Source organism: Oncorhynchus gorbuscha, linkage group LG03 (genome assembly GCF_021184085.1).
Source record: "Oncorhynchus gorbuscha isolate QuinsamMale2020 ecotype Even-year linkage group LG03, OgorEven_v1.0, whole genome shotgun sequence".
Taxonomy (NCBI): domain Eukaryota; kingdom Metazoa; phylum Chordata; class Actinopteri; order Salmoniformes; family Salmonidae; genus Oncorhynchus; species Oncorhynchus gorbuscha.
The window spans coordinates 31,584,379-31,600,049 of record NC_060175.1 but is presented as its reverse complement, the minus strand read 5'-3'; the positions used below and the strand labels follow the sequence as shown (position 1 = coordinate 31,600,049).

General features: G+C 42.2%; 1 pseudogene; it reads right to left on the bottom strand.

The window, feature by feature from the left end:
* LOC124016866 overlaps nt 1–580 on the bottom strand; it is a 184,846-nt pseudogene extending 184,266 nt beyond the window's left edge.
* Nucleotides 581–15,671: the final 15,091 nt, after the last annotated feature.

Genomic DNA, 15,671 nt, shown 5'->3' with positions numbered 1-15,671 from the left:
TTCAGTATGTTGGGACAGAAGTTGGAGACTTAACCTCCAATCACATTGACATGAGGATTACACACAAGTTCAACTGCAAGAGAAGAGGAAAAGCCACGAGACTATTGCTTCCATTGTGCAACCCCAATCCTAATCCCCTGTTAACAATAAGGAAATCTGTAATAATGATGTTCCAAACGAGACCCAACTTCACCACACAATTCTGGCACTGTACAGTCTAACTAGTGAAGTAGGCCAGGCATGACCATTAATGCTACTTAGATTGCTGCTGAGGGAAACATTTTTAGAGGGAATTATAATGAAATCCTTTAGTGCCTTCTCACGGGACCAACACAATCACGCACGCAGTGTGAAGCACTGAGCTTCAAAGATCCAGCTTCATTTCTCTAGAACGTTCTCACTTGCACTTACCCACCATGCCTGTAGGACGAACATTTGATTGGACAAGGTGTCATCCACTGTAGACACCCAAAGATGCGGTGTGTAAGAGACACCCCAAGGGAAGATGATTCAATAGCAGTGGTGGCATCGTAACCAAAACCATCACAATTTTACCTGTGGTCCCAGCGAATCTGTTCATGCAACTGATGCACAATTACAACCCAACCGAAAACCTAATGTGATGGACTGGAGCCACTGACCACAAGATAAGTAATCTACCCTCAATTGAATTGGTGGGCTGGAGGTCTAACAAAGCTTGATGCAACATGCTACATAATTAAAGATGCAGTAAGCAGAAGACGCTATGTCAGTATGTTATCGTTCACAGTAAAAGAGCAGTGAGAAAGAGGGTGAGAGCTGCCAAGATACTGTATGTATTCCATCTCTGCTGGCACACCAGCCTAACATAACATTTCCTCTGCTTTCGTGATGTTACATCACCCGTGTCTGGGTCGATCCCCTTTGGTCCACAATCACCAGTGCAGTACACTTCTCTCGCTCTGTCCCTGGTCAATCAGTGTGTCCCTGATGTTCCATCATCATCATCATAACAATAGAAAACACAGCCACTTTCTCGGCCTCTGCCCAATCAGGTGTGTAAGCCTTTGATGACTGCTAGCAATTTTTCTCCCTCACAAGGAAAGTATTGAATTGCCTATGGTCTATTTTTTATTGAATATCCGAAACATAGAACATCCTTTTACGACTAGGGGGCAGTATTTGAATTTTTGGATAAAAAACGTTCCAGTTTTAAACGGGATATTTTGTCACGACAAGATGCTCGACTATGCATATAATTGACAGATTTGGATAGAAAACACTGACGTTTCCAAAACTGCAAAGATATTGTCTGTGAGTGCAACAGAACTGATGTTACAGGCGAAACCCAGATAAAAATCCAATCAGGAAGTGCCACATTTTTTGAAACCGCCTCATGCCAATGAGGCTTACGTTTTCTACGTATTCCCCAAGGTGTCTACAGCATTGTGACATCTTTTTACACATTTATGTTGAAGAATAGCCGTAAGGGACCACATTTAGCAAGTGGTCACATGATGTCTTCCGCAGAAAATCTTGCTTAAAGTACACAAGTAGCCATTTTTCCAATCGCTTCTTATGAGAAACCAATTGTCCCGACGGATATATTATCGAATAGATATGTGAAAAACACCTTGAGGATTGATTCTAAACAACGTTTGCCATGTTTCTGTCGATATTATGGAGCTAATTTGGAAAAAAGTTTGGCGTTGTAGTGACTGCATTTTCCGGTCGATTTCTCAGCCAAACGTGAAGAACAAACGGAGCTATTTCGCCTACAAAAATAATATTTTTGGAAAAAAGGAACATTTGCTATCTAACTGGGAGTCTCCTGAGTGAAAACATCCGAAGTTCTTAAAAAGGTAAATGATTTAATTTGATTGCTTTACTTATTTCTGTGAAAATGTTGCCTGCTGATAGCAGAGCCTAGCCATAGCATTATGCCATGATATACTTACACAAATGCTTGTCTAGCTTTGGCTGTAAAGCATATTTTGAAAATCTGAGATGACAGTGTGATTAACAAAAGGCTAAGCTGTGTCTGTATTTAATTTGTGATTTTCATGAATAGGAAGATTTATGTCCGCTGTGTTAAGCTAATTCGTTTGAGGCTATGGTTACGCTCCCGCATGCGGGTTTGAGAGTCATGAGAAGATATACAGTGCCTTGCAAAAGTAGTCGGCCCCCTTGAACTTTGCGACCTTTTGCCACATTTCAGGCTTCAAACATAAAGATATAAAACTATTTTTTTGTGAAGAATCAACAACAAGTGGGACACAATCATGAAGTGGAACAACATTTATTGGATATTTCAAACTTTTTTAACAAATCAAAAACATGAAGTGTGCAAAATTATTCAGCCCCTTTACTTTCAGTGCAGCAAACTCTCTCCAGAAGTTCAGTGAGGATCTCTGAATGATCCAATGTTGACCTAAATGACTAATGATGATAAATACAAGCCACCTGTGTGTAATCAAGTCTCCATATAAATGCATCTGCATTTGATCACGTTCACAAAAAAACAGAAATATGACATTTACATTAGTATTCAGACCCTTTACTCAGTACTTTGGAGGTACCTACAGCAGCAATTACAGCCTTGAGTCTTCTTGGATGATGCTACAAGCTTGGTACACCTGTATTTGGGGAGTTTTTCCCCATTCTTCTCTGCAGATCCACTCAGGCTCTTTCAGGTTGGATGGGGAGCAACGCTGCACAGCTATTTTCAGGTCTCATAGGTGATGTTCGATTGGGTTCAAGAACGGGCTCTGGCTGGACCACTCAAGGACATTCAGGGACTTGTCCCAAAGCCACCCGCATTGTCTTCGCTGTGTGCTTCGGGTCATGTTCTGTTGGAAGGTGAAACTTCGCCCCAGTCTGGGTGTTCTGGAACAGGTTATCATCAAGGATCTCTCTGTATTTTGCTTCGTTCATCTTTCCCCTCGATCCTGACTAGTCTGCCAGGCCCTGCCGCTGAAAGTGGTGCCAGGTATCCTCCAGATGTGACGCTTGGCATTCAGGCCAAATCTTGGTTTCATCAGACCAGAGAATTCCAACCTGGAACAGAGTGAGTAGTGTTTGGTCTGATGCCATTTTGAAAGCCAAGAAAAATGTAAAATAAAGTTCATTCCAATTATATATTGTACTTTATGGGGACAATGCTGAGTTAAGGCTCCCATGCTTGCAAGGACAGGCCACATTACAGGTCCTTCTGTAGCTCAGTTGGTAGAGCATGGCGCTTGTAACGCCAGGGTAGTGGGTTCGATCCCCGGGACCACCCATACATAGAATGTATGCACACATGACTGTAAGTCGCTTTGGATAAAAGCGTCTGCTATATGGCATATATTATTATTATATTATATTATCAATTAGCACTAAGGTGTGAAGTAAAAGGCCTTTGGGCCCAACAAGTGTCAGGAGTCTTTGAAGACCCCTCCTGCTGTTCAAAGACCATTCACCGGCATTTTCTACAAGAAATCTGCCTCCAGAAATAAAAGTTTCTCTCAAGTGGGTGTGACACCTACTCGATTCCACCTGGCGATCTGTTCACTGTCTGCCCTGGCCTGTCTCCCCCTGTCTGGTAAAGGTACCTTCACAACACTCCCCCCTCTCCCGAGCTTTCGCTCGCCTCCAGCACACGCGCACTGTTGGGGCGAGTGACTCTGAACTTTCAAATGGCTAGCCTCAAGTCGTTATATATTTTTTAAATGTTCTTGAGGCAAATAGCAAAATGCACATGACTCCAGCATACTTTGACTACAAACTTTGTTACCTGATGAATTTGCTGTACAATATGATCTTGTTGCCATCTGATGCACACTCAGATGTCATAAATCAGCACTGCAGAGCTGTCCCTGTACTACGCCGTGGCTTGATTGCATTACTGTTGATGATATCTGGAAAGGGGCATGTATACCCTGGGCCACCTACTGTTGCTAGCCCCAATTTTGACATGTTGATATCTGCGTCACTGATTTCTGCACATTAACACTAGAAGAGTATTACCTAAAATAGATCAATTGAAAGTGTGGGTTCAAAGCTCCAATCAAGATTAGAGGTCGACCGATTATGATTTTTCAACACCGATACCGGTTATTGGATGACCAAAAAAGCCGATACCGATTAAAATCGGCCAATTTTTTTATGTGTAATAATGACAATTACAACAATACTGAATTAACACTTATTTTAATATAAAACATCAATAAAATAAATGTAGCCTCAAATAAATAATGAAACATGTTCAATTTGGTTTAAATAATGCAAAAACAAAGTGTTGAAGAAGAAAGTAATATGTGCCATGTAAAAATGTGTGCCATGTAAAATATGTGCCATGTAAAAAGCTAACGTTTAAGTTCCTTGCTCAGAACATGAGAACATATGAAAGTTGGTGATTCCTTTTAACATGAGACTTCAATATTCCAAGGTAAGAGGTTTTAGGTTGTAGTTAATATAGTATTTATAAGACTATTTCTCTCTATCATTTGTATTTCATATACCTTTGACTATTGGATGTTCTTATAGGCACTATAGTATTGCCAGTAAAAGTATAGCTTCAGGTCACCCTCCTCGCCCCTACCTGGGCTTCAAACCAGGAACACATAGACAACAGCCACACTCGAAGCATAGTTACCATTGCTCCACAAAAGCCGCGGGGAATAACTACTCCAAATCTAAAAGCGAGTGACGTTTGAAACGTTTGAAACAACGCACACCCAGCTAACTAGCTAGCCATTTCACATTGGTTACACCAGCCATTAGGCTGATAGGCTTGAAGTCATAAACAGCGCTGTGCTTGCGAAGAGCTGCTGGCAAAACGCACGAAAGTGCTGTTTGAATGAATGATAACGGGCCTGCTGCTGCTCAGTCCGACTGCTCTATCAAATCAGACTTAATTATAACATAATAACACAAAGAAATACGAGCCTTTGGTCATTAATATGATCGAATACGGAAACTATCATTTCGAAAACAAGACGTTTATTCTTTCAGTGAAATACGGAACCGTTCGGTATTTTATCTAACGGGTGGCATCCAAGTCTAAATATTCTTGTTACATTGCACAAGTCATGATTACATACAATTCTGGCAAATTAGTTCGCCAGGCAGCCCAAACTGTTGCATATACCCTGACTCTGCATGCAATGAACACAAGAGAAATTACAGTTTCACCTGGTTAAGATTGCCTGCTAAACTGGATTAGTATTATAACTTGTGATTATGATTGATTGTGTTTTATAAGATAAGTTTAATGCTAGCTAGCAATTTACCTCGGCTTCTACTGCATTCGCGTAACAGGCAGGCTACTCTTTGAGTGCAACCCCTGAGCTGACAAGGTGAAAATCTGTTCTGCCCCTGAACAAGGCAGTTAACCCATAGTTCATAGGCAGTCATTGAAAATAAGAATGTGTTCTTAACTGACTTGCCTAGTTAAATAAAAGGCATATACAAATAAAATAAAAATGGTAAAAATTATCAGAAATCGGCGCCCAAAAATACAGATTTACGATTGTTATGGAAATGTCATGAATCCCGCTTCCTGAGTCTGTGGTTGCCTGTGTTTCTGTCCTGGAGTGTGTTTCCGGTGTCCTGGAACGCACCCTGTCTGGTTGCCGGGCGAATTAGCTTGTTGGGAGATCGATGTTCACCCGCACCTGTATCACATCAGTAATCTGCACACCTGTCCTGATCATCACCTCTCCTCTTCAAAAGCTCTGACCTGACATCCATTCCCTGCCGGATCGTTAGCCATGAACAGTATGTTGTGCCTGACATCCATTCCCTGCCGGATCGTTAGCCATGAACAGTATGTTGTGCCATAGTATCAGCCTCAAGTTGGATAGAATTTGTTTTGTTGTTTTTTACGTATTGCTTGCCTTAAACTTACCTCCGTTTGTTCTGTCTTCAGTTACTCACCCGGATTATTTACTCCATTCCGGCCTGGTCGGAGGAGGATTCCGCTACCCCATTGGATCCACCTATTTACTCCCATCAACTCACCACCGCTGCCCGCTACGCCACCTGGATATATCTACCCATTCACATTCACTTGTAAATAAATACTCACCTTCTTCCTACTCTCCTTGTCCTGGTCTGCTTCTGGGTTCGATTTTGAAAGAACGTGACAGGAAACTTGAAAATCGTCCCTAATTAAAATCGGCCATTCCGATGAATCGGTCGACCTCTAATCCAGATGTGTTGGTCATTACTGATATGTAGTTAAGAAAGTATTTTGAATACTGATGTTCAAAGGTTATAACCAGAATGGTTATAACCTTTTTCGGCAAGACAGATCTTCCAAAGGTGACCTGTCCTGATCTGTCAACGCAGCTTGCTAAAAAACTTTAATGAGCAAGCCTTCCTTCATGAACTGGCCTCTAAAATGGTAAAGAATCAGCTTGATTCCCTCTGTCGAAGATGCTTGGACCTTCTTTTTCGATATTTTCAGTGGTATTGTTAACAAAACATGGCCCCAAAGAAAATGATAATTAAAAAACAGGTTTTGCCCGTGGTTCGACAGTGATCTTGCAGAGTTACTACACCTCAGGAATTGCATTTGGCGAAAGGCTCGGCACACGCATACTCAGACTGACTGGCTCTCTTGCAGGCAAATGAGAAATAAGTGCACTCAAGCTATTCGGAAGGCCATAGTTAGTTACTTAGTTAGTTACCCACAGACAGCTCTCTGTCTGTGGGTTTAACCCCAAGAAGTTTAGGAAAACGGTTAAAGACCTGGAGAATAAACCCTCCCTCCTCACAGCTGCCCATGTCCCTTACAATGTGGTTGTTACTGACAAGAAGAACATGGCTGAGCTCTTTAAAATCACCACTTCATGAAGTCAGAATTCCTATTTGACTCGGCCATGCCTCCTGCCCGTCCAACATTTCCTCATCTCCCACCCCTTCTAATGAGACCATCTCCAATGCTTCTCCCTCTTCTTACCCTGCCCCACTACAAAGTTTCTCCCTGGAGGCAGTCATTGAGTCTGAAGTGCTAAAGGAGCTCCTTAAACTTGACCCCAAACAAACATCTGGGTCAGATGGTTTAGACCCTTTCTTCTTTAATAGTTGTTATGGCTTGGGGGCAGTATTTTGACATCTGGATGACAAACGTGCCAAAAGTAAACTGCCTGTTACTCAGGCCCAGGCATATACGCTCAGGCATATAATTAGTAGATTTGGATGGAAAACTCTAAAGTTTCCAAAACTGTTAAAATAATGTCCGAGTATAGCAGAACTGATATGGCAGGCAAAAACCTGAGGAACATCCATCCAGGAAGTGGGATATTTTTGATGTGTGTAGTTTAACTGTCTGCCTATACAGTATGTGTTGGGTTAGGACCCAGATTGCAGTTCCTATGGCTTCCACTAGATGTCAACAGTTTTTAGACATTATTCAGAAAACAAGCCTGAAACAATGAGGAAGAATGAGACCATATAGTATGTGGCATGCAGAATGAAGCAGAGCTCCTTTGCACGTGTGACCGATTGAGCGCCGTTCATTGTTTTTCCTTTCTATTAAAGACGCTATTGTCAGGTTGAACTATTATAGATTATTTAGACAATAGAAAACCTGAGGATTAATTATAAACATCGTTTGACAAACTTTACCGGTACTATTAGGATTTATTTGTCTGCATGTTGTGACCGCCATTGAGCCAGTGGATTACTGAAGAAAACAGAGTTTTTGGGACATAAAGAGGAACTTTATTGAACAAAACAAACATTTATTGTGTAACAGGAACTCTTGTGACTGCAACCAGATGAAGCTACAATTGATTGATTGACTTGGCTAAAGCTTCTCATACGGTAGACCATTCCATTCTTGTGGGCCGGCTAAGGAGTATTGGTGTCTCTGAGGGGTCTTTGACCTGGTTTGCTAACTACCTCTCAAAGACTGCAGTGTATAACGTCAGAACATCTACCATCTAAGCCACTGCCTGTCAACAAGGGAGTACCCAAAGGCTCAATACAAGGCCCCGCGTTCTTCTCAATTTACATCAACAACATAGCTCAGGCAATAGGAAGCGCTCATCCATTTATATGCAGATAGTTTTATTCTCAGCTGGCCCCTTCCCGGAGTTTGTGTTAAAGGCTCTACAATAAAGGTTGCTTAGTGTCCACCAAGCTTTCTCTACCCTTAACCTTATTCTGAACACCTCCAAAACAAAGGTCATGTGGTTTGGCAAGAAGAAAGCTCCTCTTCCCACAGATGTTATTACAACCTCTGAGGGTTCAGAGCCTGAGGTAGTCACCTCATACAAGAACTTTGGAGTATGGCTAGACGGTACACTGTCCATCTCTCAGCACATATCAAAGCTGCAGGCTAAAGTTAAATCTAGACTTTGTGTCCTCCATCTCCTCTTTCACCCCAGCTGCCAAACTAACCCCGATTCAGATGACCATCCTACCCATGCTAGATGACGGAGACGTAATTTATATATTGGCAAGTAAGGTTGCTCTCGAGCGGCTAGATGTTCTTCACTATTCGGACATCAGATTTGCCACCAATGTTCCTTATAGGACACATCACTGCACTCTATACTCCTCTGTAAACTGGTCATCTCTGTATACCCGTCGCAAGACCCACTGGTTGATGCTTATTTATAAAACCCTCTTAGGCCTCACTCCCCCCTATATGAGATATCTACTGCAGCCCTCATCCTCCACAAACAACAACCGTTCTGCCAGTCACATTCTGTTAACTGTCCCCAAAGCACACACATCCCTGGGCTCGTCGTCTTTTCAGTTCACTGCAGCTAGCGACTGGAACGAGCTGCAAAAAAAAAAATACTCAAACTGGACAGTTCTCAATCTCTTCATTCAAAGACTCAATCATGGACACTCTTACTGACAGTTGTGGCTGCTTTGTGTGATGTATTTTTGTCTCTACCTTCTTGACCTTTGTGCCCAATAAAAATTGTACCATGTTTTGTGCCGTTGTCATGTGTTGCTGCCTTGCTATGTTGTTGTCTTAGGTCTCTTTATGTAGTGGTTGTCTTTCTTATTGTGATGTGTGTTGCATCATATTTATATTGTATTTATTATTATTTTTTAACTCCCAGGCCCCCATCCACACAAGAGGCCTTTTGGTAGGCCGTCATTGAAAATAAGAATTTGATCTTAACCAACTTGCCTAGTTAAATAAAAATTTATTCATTCATTTTTAAAATATGGGCTTCTTCACTGCAACACCCCTTCTGTCGCCAATTCACACATTCCCTTTCTCAGGCTCGCCCTCCAGCATGGTAGATGACTAAATGTCCAAGCTGGTTTCTGATCTATAGGAAGCATTACCATCACTTCTGTCCAGGCCCGAGCAATGGCCTGGCAAATTGCATAGCCCTTACCCAAGACTGACAGCTCAGCATGCAATACATGAATTGCACAAGCACTCTGTTGCCTACCAGTGAGAGGTGGTGGATCATTTCAAGTGCTGGAATTCTTGTTGTAGTGATGTAGGGCCTAAGTTGCCACATTGCCAGCAGTAGGTCTGAGCAGTATGTTGTGCATTCATTGGTATTGTGTTATGGAGGTGTGCGAAATTTGTACTGCTGGCATTCTGACCATCTCCAGGGGCCTTTTCATCAAATAGTGCGTAGCAACTACTCTTAAATAATTACAAATGGAATTTAGAATGTACATACACATTGAATTATTTGATAAATCACAAGTTTTTGGCTAGCATCATATGCACAACAGTAGGTGATAACAATTGGTATATATATATATATATCAATGGTTTTCAGCCTCAGTGGTCATTCAAGACCGTGGCTATTTGCATTAAGAAAAACTCCTCATTAACCATATGGTCAGAATCATCCCTTAGAGCCTGCTGGGAATATAAAAAAAGAAAATATATATCACACACACACAGTTGAAGTCGGAAGTTTACGTACACCTTAGCCAAATGCATTTAAACTCAGTTTCACAATTCCTGACATTTAATCCAACTAAAAATGCCCAATTTTAGGTCAGTTAGATCACTTTATTTTAAAAATGTGAAATGATGAATGATATTATTCTGACATTTCCCAGTGGGTGAGAGGTTTACATACACTATATTAGTATTTGTTAGCATTGCCTTTAATTGTTTAACTTGGGTCAAACGTTTTGGGTAGCCATCCACAAGCTTCCCACATTAAGTTGGGTGAATTTTGGCCCATTCCTCCAGACAGGGCTGGTGTAACTGAGCCAGGGTTGTAGGCCTCCTTGCGCACACACACTTCTCCAGTTCTGCCCACAAATGTTCTATAGGATTGAGGTCAGGACTTCGTGATGGCAAGTCCAATACCTTGACCTTGTTGTCCTTAAGCTATTTTGCCACAACTTTAGTAGTATGCTTGGGGTTATTGTCCATTTGGAAGACCCATTTGCAACCAAGCTTTAACTTCCTGACTGATGTCTTGAGATGCTGCTTCAATATATCCACATAATTTTCCTGCCCTATGATATAATCTATTTTGTGAAGTGCACCAGTCACTCCTCCAGCAAAGCACCCCCACAACACGATGCTGCCACCCCCATGCTTCACGGTTGGGATGGTGTTCTTCAGCTTGCAAGCCTCCCCCTTTTTCCTCAAAATGTAACGATGGTCATTATGGCCAAACAGTTCTATTTTTGTTTCATCAGACCAGAGGACATTTCTCCAAGAAGTACAATCTTTGTCCTCGTGTGCAGTTGCAAACCGTAGTCTGGCTTTTTATGACGGTGTTGGAGCAGTGGCTTCTTCCTTGCTGAGCAGTCTTTCAGGTTATGTTGATATAGGACTTGTTTTACTGTGGATACAGATACTTTTGTACCTATTTCCTCCAGCATCTTCACAAGGTCCTTTGCTGTTGTTCTGGGATTGATTTTCACACCAAAGTACGTTAACTAATCTATAGGAGACAGTACGCGTCTCCTTCCTGAGCAGTAAGGCACAGATGAACGTGGTACATTCAGGGGTTTGGAAATTGCTCCCAAGGATGAACCAGACTTGTGGAGGTCTACAATTATTTTTATGAGGTCTTGGCTGATTTCTTTTGATTCTCCCATGATGTCTAGCAAATAGTCACTGAGTTTGAAGGTTGGCCTTGAAATAGGCACACCTCCAATTGACTCAAATGATGTCAATTAGCCAAACAGAAACTTCTAACGGCATGACAATTTTCTGGAATTTTTCAAGCGGCTTAAAGGCACAGTCAACTTAGTGTATGTAAACTTCTGACCCACTGGAATTGTGATGGGTACCAATTCTTCGAGGTCGGCTGTTGCCGATGTGTTCCTGGTTCGAGCCCAGGTAGGGGCGAGGAGAGGGATGGAAGCTATACTCTTACACTGGCAATACTAAAGTGCCTATAAGAACATCCAATAGTCAAAGGTATATGAAATACAAGTGGTAGAGAGAGAAATAGTCCTATAATAACCTCAACCTAAAACTACTTACCTGGGAATATTGAAGACTCACGTTAAAAGGAACCACCAGCTTTCATATGTTCTCATGTTCTGAGCAAGGAACTTAAACGTTAGCTTTCTTACAAGACACATATTTCACTTTCACTTTCTTCTCCAACACTTTGTTTTTGCATTATTTAAACCAAATTGAACATGTTTCATTATTTATTTGAGGCTAAATTGATTTGATTGATGACTATATTAAGTTAAAATAGGTGTTCATTCAGTATTCTTGTAATTGTCATTATTACAAATTAATTCATTTAAATAAATAATTTTAAAATCAAACATTTTTTAAAATAAAAAATCTAAATAAATTTAATATTTTACACACACCCACACCCACACACACACACACACACACACACACACAGTGGGGCAAAAAGTATTTAGTCAGCCACCAATTGTGCAAGTTCTCCCACTTAAAAAGATGAGGCCTATAATTTTCAAAGGTACACTTCAACTAAGTCAGACAAAACGAGAAAACAAAATCCAGAAAACCATATTGTAGGATTTTTTATTTATTTATTTGCAAATTATGGTGGAAAATAAGTATTTGGTCACCTACAAACAAGCAAGATTTCTGGCTCTCACAGACCTGTAACTTCTTGAAGAGGCTCCTCTGTCCTCCACTCGTTACCTGAATTGTTGGCACCTGTTTGAACTTGCTATCAGTATAAAAGACACCTGTCCACAACCTCAAACAGTCACACTCCAAACTCCACTATGGCCAAGACCAAAGAGCTGTCAAAGAACACCAGAAACAAAATGTTAGACCTGCACCAGGCTGGGAAGACTGAATCTTGCAATAGGTAAGCAGCTTGGTTTGAAGAAATCAACTGTTGGAGCAATTATTAGGAAATGGAAGACATCCAAGACAACTGATAATCTCCCTCGATCTGGGGCTCCACACAAGATCTCACCCCATGGGGTCAAAACGATCACAAGAATGGTGAGCAAAAATCCCAGAACCACACAGGGGGACCTAGTGAATGACCTGCAGAGAGCTGGGACCAAAGTAACAAAGCCTACCATCAGTAACACACTACACCGCCAGGGACTCAAATCCTGCAGTGCCAGACGTGTCCCCCTGCTTAAGACAGTACATGTCCAAGCCCATCTGAAGTTTGCTAGAGAGCATTTGGATGATCCAGAAGAAGATTGGGAGAATGTCATATGGTCAGATGAAACCAAAATATAACTTTTTGGTAAAAACTCAACTTGTCGTGTTTGGAGGAAAAAGAATGCTGAGTTGCATCCAAAGAACACCATACCTACTGTGAAGCATGGGGGTGGAAACATCATGCTTTGGGGCTGTTTTTCTGCAAAGGGACCAGGAACGACTGATTCGTGTAAAGGAAAGAATGAATGGGACCATGTATCGTGAGATTTTGAGTGACAAGCTCCTTCCATCAGCAAGGGCATTGAAGATTAAACGTGGCTGGGTCTTTCAGCATGACAATGATCGCAAACACACCGCCCGGGCAATGAAGGAGTGGCTTCGTAAGAAGCATTTCAAGGTCCTGGAGTGGCCTAGCCAGTCTCCAGATCTCAACCCCATAGAACATCTTTGGAGGGGGTTGAAAGTCCGTGTTGCCCAGCAACAGCCCCAAAACATCACTGCTCTAGAGGAGATCTGCATGGAGGAATGGGCCAAAATTACCAGCAACTGTGTGTGAAAACCTCGTGAAGACTTACAGAAAACGTTTGAGCTCTTGTCATTGCCAACAAAGGGTATATAACAAAGTATTGAGAAACTTTTGTTATTGACCAAATACTTATTTTCCACCATAATTTGCAAATAAATTAATTTAAAATCTTACAATGTGATTTTCTGGATATTTTCTCACATGCTGTCTGTCATAGTTGAAGTGTACCTATGATGAAAATTACAGGCCCCTCATCTTAAGTGGGAGAACTTGCACAATTGGTGGCTGACAAAATACTTTTTTGCCCCACTGTGTGTATATGTATATATATTTATTTTTAAAAATGCATTAAAAATACCTTTTAAATATACATTAATAAAATAAAAAAATGTAAAATCGGTATCGGCTATTTTTGGTGCACCAATAATCGGTATCGGCGTCAAAAAATCATAAATATGTCGACCTCTAGTACATAACCCAACCAGAAGTCAGATTACTGGCAACATCTGCACTGAGCTAAAGGCTTGAGCTGTGGCTTTCAAGGACCAGGACTCTAACCTGGAAGCTTATAAGAAATCCCGCTATGCCCTCCGACGAACCATCAAACAGGCAAAGTGTCGATACAGAACTAAGATCGATTCATACTAGACCGGCTCTGACTCTCGTTGGATGTGGCAGGGCTTGCAAACCATTACAGACTACAAAGGGAAGCACAGCCGAGAGCTGCCCAGTGACACGAGCCTAGCAGACGAGCTAAACTACTTCATGCTTGCTTTGAGGCAAATAACAATGAAAGATGCATGAGAGCATCAGCTGTTCCGGACGACTGTGTGATCATGCTCTCCACAGCTGATGTGAGTAAGACCTTTAAACAGGTCAACATTCACAAGGCCGCAGAGACTACCAGGATTACCAGGAAGTGTAATGTGAGCATGCGCTGACCAACTAGCAAGTTTCTTCACTGACATTTTCAACCTCTCCGAGTCTGTAATACCAACATGTTTTAAGCTGACCACCATAGTGCCTGTGCACAAGAACACTAAGGTAACCTGCCTAAACGACTACCAACCCATAGCGCTCACGCCTGTAGCCATGAAATGCTTTGAAAGGCTGGTCATGGCTCACAACACCATTATCACAGAAACCGTAGACCCACTCCAATTTGCATACCGCCCCAACAGATCGACAGATGATGCCATCTCTATTGCACTCCACAATGCCCTTTCTCACCTGGGCAAAAGGAACACCTATGTGAGAATGCTATTCATTGACTACAGCTCAGCGTGCAACACCATAGTGCCCTCAGACCTCATCAATAAGCTAAGGACCCTGGGACAAAACACCTCCCTCTCCAACTGGATCCTGGACTTCCTGACGGACCGCCCCCAGGTGGTAAGTGTAGGTAACAACATCCTCCACACTGATCCTCAACACAGCGGACCCTCAGCGGTGCGTGCTCAGTCCCCTCTTGTACTCTCTGTACAATCATGACTGCACGGCCAGGCACGACTCCAAAACCTTCATTAAGTTTGCCGATCACGCAACAGTGGTAGGCCTGATCACCGATAACGACGAGACAGCCTATAGGAAGGTCAGAGACCTGGCCATGTGGTGCCAAGGCAGCAGCCTCTCCCTCAACGTGATCAAAATAAAGGAGATGATTGTGGACTACAGGAAAAGTAGGACCAAGCATGCCCCCATTCTCATCGACGGGGCTGCAGTGGAGCAGTTTGAGAGCTTCAAGTTCCTTGGTGTCCACATCACAAACATGGTCCAAGCATACCACAACAAAAATCTATTCACCCTCAGGAGACTGAAAAGATTTGAGGGTCCTCAGATCCTCAAAAAGGTTCTACAGCTGCACCATCCTGACTGGTTGCATCACTGCCTGGTATGGAAACTGCTTAGCCTCCGTCCGCAAGACAATACAGAGGGTAGTGTGAATGGCCCAGTACATCACATTGCTACTCTGTTATCATTTATGCATAGTCACTTGAATAACCCTACCTACATGTACAAAATACCTCAACTAACCGTTGCCCCCGAAAACACTGACACTGTCCGGTATCCCCCTGTGTATAGTCTCGCTATGGTTACTTTACTGCTGCTCTTTAATTACTTGTTACTTTTATTTCTTATTCTTCCGTATTAAAAAAAAATGCATTGTTGGTTAGGGGCTCGTAAGTAAGGATTTCACTGTAAGGTCGACACCGGTTGTATTCGGCACGTGACTAATAACATTTGATTTGATTTTGATTTGACATACCGTGACAAGATCCTGAGGCGCATTGTCGTGCACTTCATCTGCTGCCATCACCTCATGTTTCAGCATGACAATGCACGGTCCAATGTCGCAAGGACCTGTACACAATTCCTGGAAGCTGAAAATGTCCCAGTTTTCTCATGACCTTCACATCCAGCAAATTCGCACAGCTATTGAAGAGTGGGACAACATTACACAGGCCACAATCAACAGCCTGATCAACTTTATGTGAGGGAGATGTGTCGCGCTGCATGAAGCAAATGGTCACACCAGATACTGACTGGTTCTGATCCACACCCCTACCTTTATGGTATCTATGGCCAACAGATGCTCATCTGTAT